A 20,496-nucleotide genomic window follows, 5' to 3' on the forward strand; every position below is an offset into this window, starting at 1 on the left:
AAAGCAGATTGTTTTTATCTTTTGTCCTTCATACTGTAACCTGATCTCCAAGATAGCTAGACATCTAGGAGAAAATTTACAATGTGAAAGAGAGTAAAGGATTTAGACTGTGGATCAGCTTTGGTAAAGAAAAAAAAATTCACAGAATCAGTGCAATCCAGAACTGGAAGGGACTTAAAAAGTAATTTAGTCCCAATTCTTTAATCAAAGCATCAATTTCCTCTACCAAAATCACAAACAAGTTCTCATGTAGTCTCTGCTTGAACAGATCCAGTTTGGGGGCTCATTACTTTTCAAGCTGATTATTTTTGGACAGTTCCAGTGTTAAGATGTCCTTCATTATGTTAAGTCCAAGTCTGCCTCTCTATGGATTTCATTCATCAGTTCTAGGTTTTCTTCCTGTGACCAAGTAACAAAAATCTATTTATCTCTTCCTTATGAATTCTCTTTAAATGTATGAAAACAGAGATCAAGGTTCTTTAGATTTTCCCCTTTTTTGGATTTAATTATATTTTGACATCCTTGAATATAGCTACTATAGTGTTTGTTTCCCTTGTCATCCATGCTGCCCTCCTTTGGTCATAGCCAGCCTGCCAATGTTCTTCTTAAAATGTGGTGTCCAGAATGAAATATAGTACTTTGGGATATATTACTAAGAAAAGGGTACAGTGAAATTATTGCCTCCTTTCCTCTGGATACTATACTTTTATTAATGCTTCCTAGAGACACATTAAGTTTTTGGGGAACCCATGTCACACTGATGACTCATATTGCCTTTATATTTTTATTCCACCAATATTCCCAGTCCTTATTGATAAGAACTATTGTCTTCCCCACTTTTCCTAGCTTTGTGCAATTGATTGTTTGAACCCAAATACAGGACTTTGCATTTACCCATTAAATTTCATCTTTGATTTCATCCTTTTCGATCACTAAAATATTTATTTGAATAATTTTGTTACCCTTTGATTGATTTTCCCTCTAAGCCTTGGAATATCTGCAAAGAAATTCAGACTATGTATACCGTCATTGAAATCACCGATGATAAAATAATAAAGACTGATCTGTCAAGGTTAGAATCATATGTTCTGGAGATTTTCTTCTACCATCTATTACTAAACATTCTTTTAGTTCAGTCATTTAACCAGTTTCTATTCCACCCTGGTGTGCTGTTATCTGGTTTATATCTCCATTCTGAGAAATTTCTTGAGAAACTTTCTTAATTACTTGTTAAAATCCAGACATACTTTATCTGTGGTATTCCTTCAACCTACTAGTCTTAAAACCCTATAAAAAAGAGAATGAGGTTAGTCTGGTGTTATCAAAACCCAGTGAACTCATGCAGGTTCAGGATAATCACCACTTCCTATGTCAATGCTTCACAAATCAACATTTTTAGTAATCAGTTAACAGACTTTTTATTAGGAGTCACTTCTGTAGAATCTGCTTTCTTATTTCTCCTTCTCCCTTATCCAGTGTTAAGATGTCCTTCATTATGTTAAGCCCAAGTCTGCCTCTCTATGGGATTTCATTCATCAGTTCTAAGTTTTCTTTGCCCTTTGCCCAAATTTAGGGTTTATTAAAGATTACTATTGAAAGTAATTCAGTAATACTTTGGTGTATAATTTTTCAAGGGTAGATGCTTTAAACTCTTTAAAGTCAATCAACTTTCTTATTACATCTCTTTTTTATTTGTGATTTCAATTACCTCTTAAGCTTTTGCCTATTCTTTCTAGTTTGGAGTTCTGTTTCTCCTTGATATAGAAACCAAATAGGAGTTGAGTAATTCCACATTTTCTCTGCTAACTTACCATTGTTCAGTCTATTGTAAATAGCATCCCAGAATCTTGGTTGGAATAAACTTTGGTATTAGTTAAGTCCACACTGCAAAAGAATCCTGCTGTAATCTTCTCCCACAAATGGTCACTTCCACTTGAAATCCTTTTGTGAGGGAAACCCAGCATGCCTCATTCAGTTGTAGTTTTCAGAATGTTTTCGTTCACCTCAAGCCAAAATATGACTCTCTATATTTTCTAGCTGTTGTTCCTGTTTTTGCCATCTGAGTCTAAGAAGAAAATATCAAATCTACCTTTATGGAAGACCTTAGGAGTGGTTATCCCATCTTCCACTAAGTCTTCTCTTCTCAGCATAAGTATTTTCAGTTCTTTCAGCTGATGCTTATAAAGAATGTTCTTGTGACCTTTCACCATTTTGAGTTCTTTCCTTTCCTTGTCAACTTATCAGTTATCAAAAATCCACAGAACCCTAGATAGTCTGACCAGAAAACAGTAAAGTGGAACCCTCCCTACTATCAGCCACTACAATATGACTGTTAACCTGGCCCAAAATTGCATCAAGTTTTCTGGGTTATCATATCATATTGTTGTATTTTCTTGAGCTTTGCATAATACTTACCCTTAACCCCTAAAACCCAGCATTGGACCTCTTCCTTCATTGTTTTTCTACCCATTATAGCTTTTCAAAATAATTTCTCACCCCCCTTTTTCTTGCCTTACTAACTTCCTCAAGTCTCAGCTCATGAGGTTTAATTTTTTTCCAAACCATTCCTACAGTCCCATATCCTTCTTTTATATTTGTCCTCGGTGGTATGTCCTTACTTCCATTGTTTTTAGCATGACCTTTGAATATTTTAGGTCATTTTAGAGATCCCTGTGCCAGCCACATTGGGGTCTGGGGTACTTTCCTCTTTTGCCTTTTCAAAATAGATTGGATCATGTTCTCTTTATATCGTCCTTTGAATAGATGTCTAAAAATTGAATATACTACTGTTGCAATCGTCCATATGATGACATTATAAAATAGGAAGGCTGGAATTTAGAACAACTCTCCTTTTGCTTCTCTACTCACACTCCAAATTTTCCTTTGGCTGAAAAACTAGTCTAATTATCAAACATAGCCAGGCCCTGTCCCGGGTTCCATTGTTCTCTAAACTACCCCTGCCCTTCATCCCACCTCCTGTCTTCTGGAGAGGTTTTATTAACTTGGCACTAGTTTGGTTTTTTTTAATTAAGGAAGGATAACAATAACTACGGCAATTCCTACTTTAGCTTCAAGTTTCTTATTTGCTAACGTTTCAACCAAAGAGTCTTATTTAAGCTTTTGTGCTTTTATCTCAGTATCACCTTCTATCTGCATTTCCGATTTTATTACTAGAGTTGTATGCAAATCATTTATATAACTATTGAAATGGACTGCTATAGTTTTCCAAAGGGTCAGATCTTCCTTTTTCTCCTCAGGAGATTGTATGTTTGCATATCTAATTCCCTGGTTTAGAGAAATTTTGTTGTAAAGATAGGAAATAGGAATGACTAGGAAAGGTGAATGATGGTTGGTTAGTTGTGGGTGCATATCAAGGATCTTTTTGTTATATAGATTGAATATTTAATGCTCCTTGAAATGAGAAATTTAAGGGCAGATTTATTGCCAAAAACAGATAAGTCAGACAATAAAAAAAATTATCTGATGATGTTAAGTCCATGAAGACCAAATCAAATATTTGACCAATGCAATCCCAACTTTTGCCAGGTACTAACTCACATGACCTTTCCCCTTAAACCAGTTCACAGATTTTTTTTGAATTTCTAAATTCAGTTTAAAAAAAACAAAGCACCAACACAAATTTAGGAGAGGTAGATCCCCTTTGTATGTAACTCAGTTTTCTTACTTGTAAAATAGGGTCAGAGTTGGTGCCCCAGCTAAATAAGAAATTAGAGAGGAGGTTCTTGGCTAACTTTGAAAGGCTGCTATCTAAATTTAAAATATTATTACTTCAAGATTCTACAACTTTACACTCCAGTCTTCTTTCTTATACTAGTTTGCTTTCTCCTTTCACTTGTCACTCCCACTTTCTTTCTTCTCACATTTTATTCCATATTGCTAGAACAACCTCCCACATCTCATCTGGGGGAAAAAGCTACCTTCCCTTCCTTGAAGATTTTCCTTATGACTCACTTCTTCTGGGAAACCATTGCTTCAGCAATCTTATGACCCCAAATACAACTGGAATAAATTCAGCTCAGCTGAATACTACATCACTCCTGTCATCATCTGTCTTTTACCCTTTTTTTCCTCCCCAGTCTATTGGTCATTCAACATTGAAGCCCTTTATAAAAGGACATTTCCTAACTCTCTTTTGTTTAGCACCCAGAACTTGGTTAGGATATTAAAGAATATTAAATAATAATTCAGCTTTTCCTATAGTAGCCATCTATTTGCCATACCTCTTCTGTACATCTTCTTCGATGCATGCTCATCCTTCCCATGATGGCCCAGGTAGGAAAATGGCAGAGGCAGTGGCTTGGTAAGTACTTTCAAATGACTTCTTTACATAGTCGTCATAATGTTCATTAATTGTGGTACTCTGAGGAGAAGAGAAGTTGTAGTTTTTCTTTCCTGTGTTTTTGTTTCCAAGGGCATCACCTACTTACTTTATCGTGGTGGGTTCTGTCATATAATATCAAAGAGATGGAAAATTTAGATACTTGATGAGGAATTGAATTCTTTTCTGAGAAGACAGGGCTCAGTGGCTTCAGATATCTTTACATTTTCTGATCTTCAGATTGAAGGAGTATCCTCTTGAAGCCTTCCATTCTGTGTTCTTCCAGGCAGAAGGAAAAGGGAAAAAAAAAGGTTTTGAAATGCTTATTTATGACTCATGATGTGGTTGAGAAAAAAAGACTGTAACTTTAACCCTTTCAGTCCAAAGCAGGTTAAGGACTGTATTAAGTACTGTAATGGAGAGTTTTACCAAGTGATGTTTTGATAAGCAGATAACCAGAACCTTGAGTTGAGAGGAGATGACTAAGTAACCTTAACTTCAGGGCAAAATAGAGGACAAAATGCAGAGCCCTTATTTCCTCTGCTCCAGATTCTAGTGTCATAAAATGAATCCCAGAAGTCTATAATCTCTTTGTAATTGGTTCTAGGGGCAGCTAGGTGGCACAGTAGATAGACCACTGGCCCTGGAGTCAGGAGTACCTGAGTTCAAATTCGGCCTCAGACACTTAATTAATTACCTAGCTATGTGGCCTTGGGCAAGTCCCCCATTGCCTTGCAAAAACAAAACAAAAAACACAAACCTAATTGGTTCTAAAGATTAAGATAATTGATAGTGGAAAGTTGGGAAGGGGTAGGAAATCCAGAATCTAGTTCTTTAGTATTTTTATCCCCTGTATCCAGGTGAAAGGAGGGCATTTCACATAGCTCCTGACAATTTTACTTTGACTCTGATTCATGTCTGCTGCTAGCTAGATAGCCCTAAGACTTTCACCTTCAGTTGGTGACTTCTATCCTCAGTACCCCCATTTTGGGAAGTGTCCACACTTGTCATGCTTAGTTGAAAATTTTCCTTATCCCACATTTTCAACTTTCTTTGATGTGTTCCTTTCTTCCATTTGAATTGTCAACTCCTTGAGGGTAGGTGACAAGCTTTCCTTTGGCTTGAATTTTTATTTCTAGTGCTTAGCAACCAGGAAATGCTTAATAAATGTTCGTTCTCTCTCTCTCTCTCTCTCTCTCTCTCTCTCTCTCTCTCTCTCTCTCCCCCCTCCCCCTCCCTCCCCATTCTCCCTATAGAATAATTGCTGGTTCTTGATGGATTCCTTTCTAGATGATCACTAATTGAATAAGCTCAAAGGTCAGAATTGAAAAGGACCTCAGAAGTCATGTAATCTAACCATCCCGTTTTACAGAAAAGAAAACGGAAACACCAGAGGTGAATTGATTCAGTCATGGTCACTCAGGTAGTGAGTCTAAGAGCTGAGATTTGAATCTAGGTCCTCAAACCTCATGTTCTGTGCAGCATCCATTGTAGGTTTAGAAGGAAATCAGAGTTTATCTGATCTAGCTCTTACCTGAAGCATGATGCCCTGACTCATCAAATACTTCAGAAAAGTAATTTCACTTTGAAATTAGTGTGGAGGACATATCTCTAGGACCCTTTTAGATATAAGAATGGAAAAAAGGAAAGATGATGATGATGATGATGATGATAAACAGTTTTACAATTTCAGATTTACCAAATAGTTTCTTCACAGCACCGTTGCATGATGTTGTCAATATTTCTTTCAATTTATATGTATGGAAACTGAGGTTCAAGAGGTTTGATGGTATTTTACTATCAATATACAGCTGGTCAATTAGTGTACCTTTGGTAAAAGAGAAATAATTAATGTGACAAAAATTGACTTTTGTTGGACCTCTTTTAATGACTTGGTTCATCTATGAGAATTCTAAAACTGACCCATATATGCCAAAGAACAGGTAGATCTTAACTGCTTGGTCACCTTTATCCTCTAAGTATTTCCCAGGAGTAAGCTCAACTGTTCAAATATCCACCTGAACTCAGATTGTATGTCAGCTGGCAGAACATACATGATAATAGTGTTTAACAACATCACAGAAGTATTGTAGATCTTAATTAGTTAAATCATTGATTGAATCATCAAATATTTCTTTTTTACCTATTGTTCTGAAGACATTTGGGGGGGTGTCAAAAGATTAACTCATTTATATTCAACTATGACAGACCTTGGGGTCAATAAAGAAAAAAACAGAAATAGCTTGTGCTCTCAAGAGTTGCATTCTACAGGCATAGATGGTGATTAAATCATCAACTATAATCCAAGGAAATATGTGATCTGTGCCCTGATAGTGGGCAAACCAAAGTACTGTAGGGGTTTGGGGGAGGCTTTGGCCCATAATGGTCATAGAGGGCTTTGAAGAGAGATGACATTTGAGCTTCACCTTAAAGAAGGGATAGGATTAGAATGAGTGGAAATAGAGAGGATGAGATCATGAATGACCTTACATAGGAGCGCCTCTGGCATTTAACTGAGATTTTTGGACTTTTGCAAGGTTTTTGCTCCCACAATGCCAATCATTACCATCTTTTTGTTTTATTTTTTTCAATCCTAGGTAGACATTGACTTATTATATTTCTCAACACTCTGGGATGTTCGAGAGGTCGTATAAGCATCACAGTCATAATCACTGTGAATTTATTTTGTGCTTTAAGCTTTTACAAAACAGAAATAGCACGTGTTATTTCTTTTGATCCTCGCAACAGGTAGGTAAAACAGGTACTATTATTACCCCATTATATAGATGAAACAATTGAGGCTTAGGAAGTTTAAAGGGTCATTCAGTCAGAATAGTTTTATTAAGCACTGGTCATATGCTATATTAGAGACCAGGAATATAAAGACCAAAGGGAACAACAACCAAAAAAAGGAATATGCCATTCTATTGGTAATATCTGAGGTAGGACCTCAGGTATGAGGTAGGAACTGAGATTTTTATCATTGCCAATATAGTGTTCTCTTGCAATCTCAGCAGGATTCTTAAATAACAAATAAACAAACAAATAAATAAAGTAAATAAATTAATAAGTAATAATAAAATAATAATAATAATAAAAATAAATAATTTACATAAAATTAAATAAATCTCATTTTTTAGTTAAGAAATCTGAAGCCCAGAGAGGGTTAATTACAAAAAAAGATAGTTAATCAAAAATTCAGGGCCAGATTTCCTTTTCAAAGCTTTCTATTATGGCAAAGATTGGCATGCCTATATAACTCCATAGTTTTCAAGACCAACAGAGGAGGGTTGGGGCAAAAATGGGACACTAATGTGTTGCCATTATTATTATTAGTTAATTTGCAGAGTGCTTCAGAATATTGAGAAAGAAGGAAAAGAGAGGGTGGAATGAATGCTCTAATTCATTATGCTTTACCTAGCTGTTTCCAATTTCCAAAGTGATTTTTCCATAATAATCTTGTGAGATAGAATGAGCCAGTCATTAAACATTTATTAAGGGTCAGTTAGGTGGTGCAGTGGATAGAGTACCAGCCCTGGACTCAGGAGGACCTGAATTCAAATCCAGCCTTAGACATTTAATAATTACTTAGTTGTGTGTGGCCTTGGGCAAGTCACTTAACCCTATTGTCTTGTAAAAACTAAAAACAAAAACAAAAGCCCCAAATATTTATTGTGTTTAACCTCCATCAGGTACCATGCACGGAAGTAGGGATACTTCTAAAGGTTATAAGACAGTCCTTACTCTCAAAGAGCTCTCCATCTAATAAAGGAGAGCTATTTAAAGGCTAAATGGGAAATAACAGAGGGAAAGCCATAGAATTATGAGGGATTGGAAAAGGTTTTCCTAGAGAAGCTGGGGTTTTAGCTCAGACATGAAGGAAACTAGAAGCAGAGATGAGGAGGGAAAACATTCCAATAATTGGGAACAGCTAATGAAAATTCCTGGAGTATGTTGATGTACTGCCTTGTTAAAGGGACTGGAAGGAGAATGTTGTCACTGAAAAGTGCATGGATGGGGGGGCAGCTAGGTGGCTCAGTGGATAGAACACTGACCCTGGAGTCAGGAGTACCTGAGTTCAAATCTAGCCTCAGACACTTAATAATTACCTAGCCGTGTGGTCTTGGGCAAGCCGCTTAACCCCATTTACCTTTCAAAAACCTAAAAAAAAAGAAAGAAAGAAAGAAAGAAAAAGTGCATGGATGGGGGGGGGGTGTAAGGTTTAAGAAGACTGGAAAGGCAAGGGAGGTGCTCTGAATAACAAACACAGGATTTTATATTTGACATTGGAGATAAATGGGGACTACTGGAATATATTGGAAAAGGGGAGTAAAATGGGGAATTAAAAAAAGCAGGATTGTACTTTAGGAAAATCACTTTGACAGCTGAGTGAATGGCCTAGAGTGAGCAGAACCTTGAGATAGGCAGAACCCCCCCCCCCAAAAAAAAAGTTGTAATATTTTCTGAAGGTCACTAAATTATTAACAAAACTGGACCTAGAACTCACATCTTCTGACTTCCAGGTTAATTTCTCAACCAATCTTCAATGCAAATAGTAAAATATTTTGATTAATTAAAAGTTAAAGAGAAAGTTGAAAGAAAGTAGGTGTAGAAATTTCAGAGATGAGGAAAAAAAACCTAAAGAATTGCCTGGTTTCATTAAATTAGATACTACTTAGAATCATCTACTTAGCACAGAACACAAGAACCTAAAAAAAATAGGACATTTCACAATTATTTTGTCCTGAGTTCTGTCAGTAAAAGATGGGAAATAAAGCACATGAATCAAGCATCCCAGGTCCCCCAGTTTAGTATACTGGACCTGTAAGACACCTGAACAGAGAGAGTGGGCACCAGCCTATCCAAGAGAATGCTGATTTTAGAGTATTGGGATGACAGATCTTGACTGAAATCAATGTGAAGTTACTTGTAGAAATGTGGTTTTTAGGATCAGTTGATACCTCTCTTTAAGCTAAGCAAGACCTGCTGGTAGCGTTGATCTGATTCACCCAATATTTATTAAGCATCTGCTGTATGCTCATTGAGGAGTGTGGCTGAGGAATGAGCTCTGTGGAGCAACAGAAAGATCTGTGTTCCAGTTCTGTCTGTGATGGCCACTAATTCTGTGACCTTATTTGCCCTTTTAAAAGTTAGACAAGGTATTGATCTCTGTCTCTCTGTGATTCTAAATTAGAAATTATCCCCCCCCCCCCCTTATTTTTCACCTTCATTTTGCACTTAAGGGACTTGGACTTGAGGCAGTGTAACATAGCAGAAAAAGCAATGAATTTAGGCAGCTAGTGTTCTGGGTCTGGAATTAGACAGGACTGAATTCAGATTCAGATTGGCTGGATGATCATTTGCTGTTATAATTGTTATTATTCAGTTGTTTTTAATCATGTTTGGCTCTTCTTGACCCCATTTGGGAGTTTTCTTGGCAAAGACACAGACATGGTTTGCCATTTCCTTCTCCAGTTCATTTTTCAGATGAAGAAACTGAGGTAAATGAGGTTAAGCAACTTGTCCAGGGTCACCCAGCAAGTAAGTGTCTGAGACCAGATTTAAATTCAGTAAAATAGCACCTTGCTGCCATCTGTAAAGTGAGGGTATTGGATTTGTTGACTGCCAAGCTGCCCCTCCAGCTCTAAATTGTATGAATCTATGAAATGACCTCTTTTGAAATAATTTCACTGAAAGTGTTCCTATTTTATTTTACAAATCCCCTCTATGCTTTGAATTCTGGAACTTTCAGTATTAGATTGAAAGTGATATTCCTTATTTCCACAATGGAGGAAAAGCAATAAAAGATTTTGTTCAACATTATTGTGTAATTGAATCTTGTCTTTCATCTTATAATCAACACTGCTTAAATAGGTCTCTTTTCTATTTCTTTCCAGAAGCAACTTGTGTCTTAATTGTGTTTGCTTCCCTAACTATGAAAGTTTACAATTAAAAATTATTAAATAGTGGCTTGGTAGCCATCACGTGGTTAGTGACATTGCTGCAGGCTGGCAGCATGTTCTTCCTATGTTGGAGAGAAGGGAGGGGCTTTATAAGAACCTGGAGACAAGCTCTGCTCTTTTCTCATGCTGCCAAATTAAGTAAAAAAGATGCTCCACCTTTTCTGGATCTCATCTCTGAACAGTGAAGCATGGTTTGGGAGGAGCTGCTCACCCAGAAGGGCTTTACTGAGCAAGCTATTTTTGTAGGCATGCTTTTAAGACTTCCTACCTTCTTAAGGAAACCTAGGCTGACACTGAATTTAAAATGTGTGTATGTACACACACATTAATATACACATTAGTGTACACACACACACACACACACACACACACACACACACACACACGGAACTCCTCGTCTCAGATGATGGATTCTTTCTAGTAGCCACAGAGGGAGAGGCCTCTTGTTAGAGCTCCACACTGGGCACTTGAGGCTTTGGGTTTTCCATTGAAGACAAGATGCCAGCCCTCCAGGGTGTGGCTTTCGATTTGTGTGGCCACTGAGTTTTCAGGGTTTGGTGGCTGCATTAGTAGTACATTGCTGAGTCAAAGTTTTTGAAGAATAATGGGGGTGGGGAAGAAAACAGCTTTCCTTAAATTATATTCTGTGGAATGCAAAGCTTCAGTGGAAGGAAAAAAAAATGAAAAGGAAATAATCCTTGCCTTAGTACCTTCTTTGGCCCTGCAGCATTGGCAGTGTTCACAAGCCTTAGATTTTCTTTTTCTCATTTTATGTCTTGAGAGGCAGCAGCTCAGAGAGGAATGATCTGGGAGGCAGCAAGACCAGGCTGTGTGACCTTGGGCAAATGGCTTAGTCCCTCCCTGTCCCAGTCAGGCTCTCTGAGTGCATGAATGAAGAGAGTTTCCACACTATCTAGACCAGTGAAAGAAGCTCTTTCCTTTTCCTTACTTGCAGCCCCCCCCCCAAAAAAATACCCATTGAACCAAAGTGGCCTACAATGTCATCCTCCAACTGCTCTTGGAGTTTGAGAGTTATTGTTTTTGGGAGTTTGGGAGTATTTATTCTACAGAAATTTCTCTCCTCCCACACCTTTAGTCACCCTTTTCTCATAACTGCCCCCCCCCCAACTCAATTCCTACTCAGTCCTGGGCACAGATACTCACATTTAAAAAACAACACTTTATATATATATATATATATATATATATATGTATATATATATATATATATATATATATATATATATATATGTATGTATATAATAAAGCTCTCTGGCCCAAGCTGTCTTTCGCTTCAAAGAGAAGATGGTGGTGATACGTCTGCATCCTAGTAAATGAGAAAACATGATGTAATGCTGCTGCAGAGATGGAGCAACCAAGGAAGGGGATGAGATTATATTCCTGGGGCACATCATCTGATGGTGCCTTGAGTTGGAGCGGACTCTTCCTCCACCAGAGACTTCCTGTAGAAAATAGGGAAAGGGGAATTAGGCCACTCCCTGACCTTACTTATCTTTTCCGCATTCCCATTTCTTGTCCTTGTCACAGTAGTCATGTTCCACATGGATCAGGTGGGGCTTTTCAATGCTGCTGCAGAAGAGGTGCTGACGCGAGACCCCTCCAGGCCATCCCCCAGAAACCTTGGAAATCCTCAACTCTTGAAACCTAAGTCAGAATTTGAACTTGTATCTCCTGCCTTTCCTGGGTAATTCACCACCAGTCAGAAAGACATTACTTGCTATTACATGTGGAGCTCTTCATCTGTAGAATAGATGCTATTTTGAGGTAGAGATTGTAAAAGAAAAAAAAAGAACAAAGACCATATTCAGATGGGAACTCTGAAGTTCCAACATAGGAAAACTGGATATCAGACAAGATTGTTATACGTTGTACAAAGCACTTGTTGGATTAGATTTGGGAAAATTGAAAGATCTGGAAAGCTCAAGTCAAATTCTGAGGGAAGGGGGGGGGGTGGGTGGGAAGCAAGATGAATTAACAACAGAGCACTTGGGAAAGTCCGTCTTTGCCAAGGCATCCCCTCTTCATTTCTGAAAAGAAAATGTTCAGATGCTCTTAGCATCTAGATCTAGAGTTAGAAGGACCCTCCGAGCTCCTCAAGTCCAACCCCTATCATGTTCCAGATTAGCAGACCAAGACCCAAAGGATTAAAGAAACTTCAGGTCACACAGGTAGAGAGTAGCCACAGGGCCAGGATTCAGGTGCAAGCATGAGTGAGTGTCTCTTTTTCGGACTCTTCCCTTGGCTCTCTTTGCACTGTAGCATGCAGACTCCTTAAGGTTTACAAATCCTTTTCCTCATGACAGTATCCTATGAAGTAGGTCATGTAAACATTAATAGCCACATTTTACAGGTGAGGCAACTGAGGCAACTGATAATGATAGAACTGGGACTCAACCTCAAATCTCTTGGTTCCCAGAATCAGTTTTTCTGACACACTACAGTGATTCATACCATGTCAATGATAGACCATCTTCTGAATAACCTGCATCTTGACCAAAGCAGAATGAGATTTAACATAGAAAATTTTTTTGAATTTTTCCCCCCAAATGTTGCTTTTTTTTTTCTTTACAATATCTACTTTTCCTTTCATACATGGAGTTTGTTTCTGAAATGATCACACAAAATTGTCACTTCCTTTCTCTGGGACATGCTTTCTTCATCTCAAAAATGAGGGGGTTGGGCAGATGACTTCTAAGAGAAGAACGACCTGTTATGGGTAATTCAGCTCCACTTTTGAGTTAATTTTTCCAAAGAGTGAGAAGGTACTCTTCTGACTATTAAGATGCAATGTATGCTAATAAATATTACTGGTATATGCTTAATAAAGTAAATCCAGAATTATTTAAATCATGTTGCTCAAATAAAAAATCAATTTCTTAAAACCTAGAATTTAGATCCTTACTGAAAAATGTCTTTAAAATAAATATATTAAAAAGTCTATATCTTTAAAAAATTAATAAATTTGATTTTGACTCATCAATTAATACCCTTGTGAACCCCTACAATGTGTATTTTCCTCAAAACAACTAGGCATGGTTGCCAAATTGAATGATTTGATGTCACTTTCCATTTTAGAATTTGCTGATTTTATTTTTAACCTAAAGTTGAGCATTCTTTTACTTGGATAAGTGAAACCAGTTCCTTGAATTTAAATCTGGTTTTATTGTTTCTCACTGTTCCTTCCTTTTACCTGACTGTGGTCATCTCTACTTTTGCAGGTTTTGTTTTCTTCTCTCTGGGTGACTGTGCAAATCTTTTCAAATTTCCTTGTAGCCTTCATATTTCCCATTCCCTTTGGCACATTAATATTCTATTTATTTCATATACTACTTTATTCAGCTCAAATATCAGGTGCACATTTTGTTTCTAGATATTTGTTATATGACAAATAATGCCTTGATAAATTTTTTTTCTACATTTGTGTGTTTGCTTGCTGTCAGTTATCTCTTTGGGATACAATCCTAATGCTGAGATCTCTGGGTCACAAAATGTGAACAAATACTTTTCTTTGCATGGCTCCAAATTTTTTTCAAGAACAATAAAAACAATTTCTGGTTCCACCAGCAGTGAATTTTGTGCCTCTTTTCTCACAGCCCTGACAACAATGGTTTTTTTTTTTTCCCACATCTTCCCCCCATGGCTTCTTGTTTGATAGTTATAAAGTTTATATCTTGTTTGTTCTAATTTACATTTAGTGATTTTGAATACTTTTAAAATGATTTTTTTTATATTTTGTATTTCTGTTTTCAAAACACCTTAATGGTATTTAAATATTTACTTTGATAGTTATAATAATATTTAATAATAAGCAATATTATACAATACATTATTTCTAATATTATTTATTTTATGTATTTTAATTTTTAGCTTTGAATGATAAACTCTCTCTGGGGAAAGCCAGTATCATTGGATCTCTTACTACACTGGGAAGTCACAGTTTAGTTTATGAGAAATATTCATTGTTAACCATGGATTTTCAAACTCCAACTTCTTTTTATATATTTATTTCAAAATATTTACTTTATTCACAGTTGTGATCTAAATGAAAAATTAAGGCAAATGGATCAGAGTATCTCTGACTTTTAGTTCCGCTCTGACCTTTGTAGTCAATGTTACTATTTTTAAGGAACACTTAACTCTGAGTGCTTGGTATTCAAACATATTTTAAGTCCCCAGGAGGTCAAATATTATTTGTCACAATTATGTGTATTTACATGATGTTCACAGTTCTGAAGAAGTTAATCAGATCTCTTGGCAGTTCAATTTAGGCTAGTCCATAATTGGCTGTTTTTTTAAAAAAAGATATTTAAAATAAATTGTGCTTACTTTACTATGCATTGCACATTATCTTTGGAAAGGGAACTATTTATTTGAGTGGGGGAAATTTTTCACTTGGATACTTCCCCCCCCCCCCCCACCAGAGGACTCAGATGTGTGGGAATGTTTCTACTTGTATTACCTGTTTGTCAGCAATACACTTAAGTTGTTTTTATTTAACACTGGGCAAGGGTTGGGAGGTGAAAGCACAAACATGTTTTTATAAAAAGAACGAAAAAGAAACCACAACAGTGCCTATATTGTTGGGCAGCTGCATTTGGGGTGTGCGGCTTTGTTTTAGAAAAACACACACACAACACCTTTTTTGGTCTTTTCTTCGATATTTTTACATCTCTAAAGCATCCAAAAAATTTCTTTTAATGACCTCAATTTTGAATGTAACAATGTAGAGTATTAAAATAACCCTCAGAAAAGAATATTTAGAGGCAAAAAACAATCAGCACATATGTATAGCAGGCTTTTTTGCCAGATGAAACCAATTTCATTTTAAAGCAGATAATGTGAATGAAGGATCACACTACAGCATGAAACAGCAAACGGCTGTCCGAAGTCTTTTGAGTTTTAAAAGTCATGTTCCCAGTAGGTGATCTACTCCTGAATCTGTGGGTCACAGTGTGGATGGACATATGTATCATATGAAGGTGTTTTTTTTTTTTAACTCTGTTGCACTGTTTTTCTTTCAACCCCGACTCGCATGTAATTCAGTGAACTCTTTTTCTATACTTCACCCCCAAACAAACATATGTGGTAACCTCACAATGACACTATTTGTTTCTTTGCTCTTCCCAGCATCATTTCATCTTTTAATGAAATGAAGAATGAACCTGAAATTTACCAAAAATGTCAAATATTTTTTGAAATGGCAGTAAGGTCAGAGTCTGTATTCAGCATGATTATTTCTTCTGAGAGTCCCCAAATTTCCCCATTGTAAGAGTTTAAAATGAGGGGTTGGATTCATACTCACATATTTAGTACTTTCCTATTAGATAACATTCCCCCAAGGGAGCTGTTAAAGATAAGATTTTTGTTTACATTTTGCATGCTTTGTGTTTAATCAGTCACTAGACTTGGATGGAATTAAAAGATCTGAGTTAGAATCATGCCTCTGAATACTTATTAGTTGGGAAGGATTTTATTACATAGAGTTATCCAATTAAAGCCCTATGCAAAATAATGTAACCTTTTCCTTCATGCCACTACCAACCCCATTTTCCAAATTACTTCTACCCCATAATCTTTCTTCTTCCTTCTTTAGCCCATCTTCTCCCTGTCTTTTTCTGTCTCCTCTTTTTCCATCTCCTACTCTTCCTTTTCCCCTCTTCTCTCCTTGATCTTTCTTCCTCCTGTTCTTTCTCCATCCGTCCCCAGTAAAAGTGCCTGGCTTAGACAGAAATTGTTGATTTGATAGAAAACTATCAACATTACTTTGTTGGAATCCTTCGTTTCTTTTTAACCCTATCTAAAGTCCCAGAGGCATAGGAGTTTCATTCAACATTGATGTTTCCTTTCATCTCTAAAGCTAATTTTTTTGTGCAGCAGTTTTGGTGAAATTATGTATCACTTGTGATAATTCATTTTAAAAATTCCTGAGCTGTGTGGCGTACTTTCATGAAAATTCATTTAGATAAAATTAGATATTATTGTTTAATGAGGTGGCATTTCAATTTAGACCTTGCATCATGCATATACCCGGAGTTTTTTATGGAATGGTTAGGTTCATTTGAGTAATAAAGGCTGAATCATGGGGGCTTTAATTCTTAATCGCTGTGAGGATTGTTATCTGTGGGATGTGAGCTGTCTTAGTGGTATTCAATCAAGTGTCCACTTAGCCATGACCAGAAGTAATTGCTCCCAAGTGGGCTGCACAATGACCTGTTAATACTTGTTTTGACCCTGTGACCTTGTCTGCCCCATTGTTTAGGATTTTATAGCAAGCAAGTCTGCATTTCTGTGGGGTCAAGTAGATATGGGAGGTCAAACATTTTCTGATTGCTACGTACTGTGTGTTCACTGTAAGACTCCCAGAAGCTGCTGGGTGGTTAATAGGTCTGGCTTCATAGGAGAACATGGACAGTTTGGAAATTGTCATCCTGCTTGCATGTAAACAGTTTAATATTTTACTGAAAGAAGTACATCTTGTAAATTAGGTATGAATAATACATTTGTAATTACTCCTCATGTCTTTAAACACTTGTGTCTTAATTGGCGTGGGTATTTTTTTTAAATGTATTTGCATTTTGCCAGGAAGTTCATTTTCACTGTCACAGAGAGATGGCAAGGTCATGGATGAGGACACACCCCATCCCTCTGTGTCCTGGGAGGACTCAGTCCTTCTGAGCTCTGGGTGATTTACACATCAGCCAGGGATTCTTCTGAGAGACTGGAGAAGAAGCTTCCTTCATTCTTTAGAGGATGTGACTCTGGCAGGACAGTGGTTCCATTGTTTTGATAACCTTCAGGAACTGTTTCCTTGGAGTTGCTGAATGGAATAGTATTTGGAGATTGTTTGCACTCTTAGTTATTTTTATGTGACTGTACAATTTTATGTGGCCATGTTTGTTATAACATTGAATTATGTCCATGAAAGTGAACATATGAGAAATTCATTGTGTCCCAAGAACTTTGCTCTTGCTACTTAACTATGCAAGTGATAATGGAAACAGTTTCATTTTAGAGACTTGATAGATTAATAATGCTGATCTTAAAAAGCCTAACTCAAATGTCTAATATAATTTAACAAAGATAATAAAGTCTTGAGCTTAGATGAATAAACAGGAGATACTTCAGGATGATAAATACAAGTCATAGTGGGGAGAAGTGACTTTTACCATATTTTAGGGTTGTTAGCTTTTGTGATCTCATAAAATATAAGGTATTAATATGATATCAGATTTGACTGATTAGCAGATTTTTTAATGATTAAAAACCAAGTTATCATTGGTTTGATATGTTTCTCTATTGCTTTATCTCTAGATTTCTTTTTGAGGTTATTATATATGATCAGAATTTGAGAGACTCATACTAACATTTTTGTATTTGTGTGTGTATATGATTTAAATATATATATAGCTCTGACTATAGATAGTCACTCTAGAACTATCTGTAGATATCTGTTTGAATACCTATCTTTCAGGTCTTAATAATAATACTAGATCTTGCAAATACAACATTTTTGCAAAATATTTGTAATTGTAAATGGTATTATCCATTTTCTATACATGAGGAAATTGGGGCTCATCAATAGGCAGTGACTGTGACACCCAGCTAATAATGTTAGAGTTGAGATTCAAACTTGGGTATCTGTCAGGACTACAGCTTTATTGTATCTTGATGCCTTTTATGTGAGAAAGGAAATGTGGATTGCTTTCCTTATACAATGTTTTGCTTTGATAGTGAAGAAGTATTATCAGTAAAGTAGCGTATCCTTATTAAATTGTAGGTATTTGTATTTTATTTGGTCTGACTGAGTTTATTGGCATGGGGAACTCCTTGTGTGGACATTCCCTCCACCAATCACCACCATCTGAGAGTACCAAAAAATTAAAAGACTTGCTTGTGATTAGATAGCTAATATATGCCAGGGTCAGGCCTTCTTGACCCCTAGACTGGACCTCTGTCTACCAACCTATGACATCTTCCTAGATAGAAATAAATGTGCTCAAATGAAATCAAGACTCTGTATGCAAAATAATATTATTAATGATTTTATTCCTTTAATTGGTATAAATCCTTGTTTTATATCCTGAATAATATAATTCTTAGAAAGTGAGAACTGGAAGGGACTTTGGCATTCATGGAATTCAGTCCTCTAATTTTATGGATAAGGAAATTGAGTCCTAGAAAGGTTAAATGTTGTTACCTTAAGGTCATCCCTAGTTGAGGGCAGAATCGAGACTTGAACCCAACTCTTCTGATGCCTAGTCCAGTAGCCTTTCCCACTGCATCATATCATCTCCTGGGCCCTTCTTGGGGCACTTGGGAAAGAAGTTTCCATCTTCAATAGAAATAAAGCTCCAAAAGCTTCAGTTAGAGTATCTTTGATGGGTTTAGAGAGTCAATGGGCAGTGCCAACTTTTCCTTTGACATGAGCTTGCTATTGTTGCCTGACTCACCATCATACACTCCTCTTCTTTGTGAGATTGTTATATATCTCATCCTTCATCACATATTTGTGTGTGTGTGTGTGTGTGTGTGTGTGTGTGTGTAAGAAGAGCTCAGTCTTCTGCTAATGCATGGCCATCATGGTGTGTGAACAGAAGCAGAGATTAGGGACTTCAGTATAGGATCATGTTGGCTATCACAGATTTGCTTCCTAATTATGTTTTGTGTTTAGTATGATGCTAAAATGAGTATGTGCTGCCTGTACTCACAGTTCCTAACAGAAGTGTGAGATTGCTAAGAACCCAGAAAAATGGGCACTAGGAGAAACCAATGTGCATTTAGGTATTTGCCACAGATAATAGAGAAAGTGGATATTGTACTCACAGATAATCGAAAATTTATCACGTTTGCTTTTTTCTCTTCTTCAATAATATTCAGTCAAGTTTAAGAATATTATTCTATGATATTATTTAATGTAAGAATACCTTTGATTACTATCCAAGTTTAAAAGAGAATTAAGCTGCATTTTTCTTTCTGCCATTCTCCCTCATCTGCCCTACTACTCTTATAACATAGGTATAGAGCAAATAAAAGCAAAGGGAAACAGTTAGTCAAGTACTAGACCTGGAGTTAAACCTGAATTTAGCTTAGTTAACCTGAGTTAAAATCTGACCTCAGAGATTTAGAACAGGTGTGATCCTGGGCAAAACATTTAATCCCTACTTGCCTTGGTTTCTTTAACTGTAAAATGAAGATAATAACGTGTTACCTCCCAGCTGGGTGACACAATGAATAGAGGGCCAGGCTTGGAGTCAGGAAGGCTTAACTTCTTGAATTCAAGATACGTATTAGTTGTGTGATTTTGGACAAGTCACTTAACTCTGTCTCAAATTTCCTTATCTGTAAAATGAGCCAGAGGAGGAAATGGCAAATCACTCTACTATCTTTGCCAAGAAAACCCCAAATGGAATTTTGAAGAGTTAAACATTATTGAAAGTGATTGGACTGGAGTGGCTAGGTGGCTCAGTGGATGGAGCACTGGCCTTGAAGTCAGAGTACCTGAGTTCAAATCCAGCCTCAGACACTTAATAGTTATCTAGCTGTGTGACCTTGGTCAAGTCACAATCCCATAGCCTTGCAAAAACAAAAATAAACAAACTGAAATTCACTGAACAGAGATAACAATACCTCCAAGAGTTGTTGGGAAGATCAGCTGAAGTAATGTTTGTAAAGCATCATAGGTGCTATATCAGTGTTAGTGATATTTCTATTTCTTAGGTTGAAGGAACAGAAGGAGACTGTGGTCAAATAACTAACTTGGACCAAATGGAGCCAAAAGGAGCCACACTCTGTCACCTCATCCTATCTTATGTCTCAGTCTTTGGGGTTTTGGGATGCTCGAACCACAGGTTTTAGAACTAGAAAGGATGCAGGAGAGCAGAGTCTAACTTCCTCATTTTATAAAAGAGGAAATTGAGGCCCCATGGAGATCAGTGATTTGTCCAAGGTTATCCAGGTGTTTGGTATCGAGACCCAGACCTTCTGTAGCGAGTCTTTTGTGTGCTGGCTCATGCCACTCATGCCACAGTGAGGGAGTAAGACTGTGTAGTAAGGAAGCAGAGGGTGATGTTTTCCATTGCCTAGGGATTTCCCAGAGCACCCAGGGCAATCAATCTATGGCCAGAGATTTATCAAACACCTGCTATACACAGACATTGTGGTAGGTGCCAAAGC

The 20,496-nt window shown here is 36.9% G+C and overlaps 1 protein-coding gene across 14 annotated transcripts in view; it reads left to right on the forward strand.

Annotated features, from left to right (window-relative positions):
- The window catches only part of FOXP1 (forkhead box P1), a 671,450-nt gene that overhangs the window by 48,492 nt on the left and 602,462 nt on the right, over positions 1–20,496 (forward strand). The window lies entirely within an intron of this gene.

Source organism: Macrotis lagotis, chromosome 8 (genome assembly GCF_037893015.1).
Source record: "Macrotis lagotis isolate mMagLag1 chromosome 8, bilby.v1.9.chrom.fasta, whole genome shotgun sequence".
Lineage (NCBI taxonomy): Eukaryota > Metazoa > Chordata > Mammalia > Peramelemorphia > Peramelidae > Macrotis > Macrotis lagotis.